Raw genomic sequence first — 2,051 nt, 5'->3', positions numbered from 1 at the left:
CCCAACCTGGTCTCCTGTGTGTCTTTTACGTTCGCATCCATCGCTTTGTGGCTGCGTAGATGGCAGCGGCAGTGGTGGGATCAAAGTGGGAGACCTCTTTCACCCCGAGGGCTGGACCCGGTTCTGTAGAAACACCGGAGGATGGTTTCCAGAGGTGGGCAGCTCCAAGGGCAAAAGGGGCAAAGCTCAAGCTATTGCTGTGTTTTCAGTTCAAAAGCTCTTATGGCCAGGAACTGAGTCTTAGGGGAGATATTTTGTCCCTTTTAGACTGAGGGGGAAATGGAACAAGAGCTGAGAGAGACCCATCCCCTCCAAAGGATGAAGAAAGCACAGCCATCAAGGCAATCCCAAGGGCTCACGCTCTCTCAGCCTCAAAGGAAGGCCAAGGCAAACCCACTCTGAACAAACCTTGCCAAGAAAACCCCATAATAGGCTGGCCATACATTGGAAGGCACACAACAATGACTCACAAAGAAGTAACACAAGTCGGCTCCTGAACCAATGTCTTTTGCGCTTGTGGTAGTTTTATTTTGTTGATTTACTAAAAAATTGCCTGCAGACAAAAGAATGAAAGCAAAGAACTAGTCAAGAAACAGGGAGAATGAATGCTGACAAAAACAAAGCATAACCCATAGGAGAAGAAGAAACAGAAAGGAGAGTCAGGAATCATTAGCATCCCTACAAGACGGAACAAATGACAAGGCTTAGGGTTTACCCATGTTCGCCAAGATCCTAAATCACAGTCTGTGTTTTGTGACGTTATGAATCTGTAGCAGAATTGTAATGAAATGATGTTAGCGAATTGCAAAGAGGAGCATCTGGGCTTTGACAAGTGTGCTCCAACGGGCATTGCTCATTTCTGATGTTCCTCTGGCATTTCCTACCCCGCGTCTGAATGCACATTGGTGGGAGCCCCAATGGGAAATGCTGCCTCTTGCACATGGGACCAATGGCGCTTCCATCCAAACCCCACCGTTGCACAACGGATGCCCCTACATTGAAATGTCACAGTGGCCCCGTGGTGAACAGGGACATTGCAAAACTACTCCATTCACATCTGCACACACATAAGGCCCTTTAGGAAGACAGGTGTCCCAAGCAGAAGGCCAACCTACTGTACATATTGACTCTCACTTCCAGTCTTTCTGACCATGGAGGTCAACTGAAATACCTCCCCAAAACTTTGGGTGATCTTGTCACAGATGACACAGAGAACATTCTCTGTTTTCAGAACTGACCATGCACATATATATTTTTTACTGATTGAGCTGCCATCCAAATTCTGTTGCTCTGAGTAAGTCACTTGAAAGTTTTCCAACGGCAAAACCGCTCGCCCAAATGTCCTTTGCAAGCAGTGACTCCACTTCCCCACAGCCTTGCTCCCAGTGTCTCCCGCCTGAGGCAGTTGCTTCACTTTGCCTTATAGCTGGGCAACACGACCCATCATCCACACACACACACATGACCACTTTCAAACTCCGGAAATCTGGTTGGGGGGAGACACATGGTGCACAGACCAAAGGTGGCCACTGGATGTCACTGTGCTCCAGCTGCTGAACTGTTGTGTCTCCCCAAATGCACAAACACGCACTGGACCCATGGATCTCTTAGCCATCCCTCCCAGTTCTGTGTCACCTGCAAAGCTGATAAGGATCCCCTCCACTGATAACAATGTCAAACAGCAATGGACAGAACCCTGAGCAACTCCATTCAAGACCTTCCTCCATTTTGGAACACAGCCATTTTTGAGCATGGTTTTCCAACCAGGTCTGGATCCATTTGATGGTAGCCTCCAGCCTGGTCTTGTATCATGCGCTGTTGCGTTGGTCTATCCCCCTACCAACTTTGGAAACCACTTACGTAGTCCAAAGCATGGCAGCTTAATCGGTTATAGGAACAATTATCAATTGGCTGGAATACTCTTATCAGGGAGTACATTATGTAACTGTGCATACTTAGCTACGCAGCAGAGGCACTAAGAAACCCTGTTTGGGAATTGGGAGAATGCATAATGGGAAACTGGCAAAAGTGTTCCAGTGCGCACCAGGCTC

Source organism: Sceloporus occidentalis, unplaced genomic scaffold (assembly GCF_023333645.1).
Source record: "Sceloporus occidentalis isolate IW3139 unplaced genomic scaffold, rSceOcc1.0.p SCAF_20, whole genome shotgun sequence".
NCBI lineage: Eukaryota > Metazoa > Chordata > Lepidosauria > Squamata > Phrynosomatidae > Sceloporus > Sceloporus occidentalis.
The sequence above is the reverse complement of the archived record's forward strand: the minus strand, read 5'-3'. Positions refer to the sequence as shown.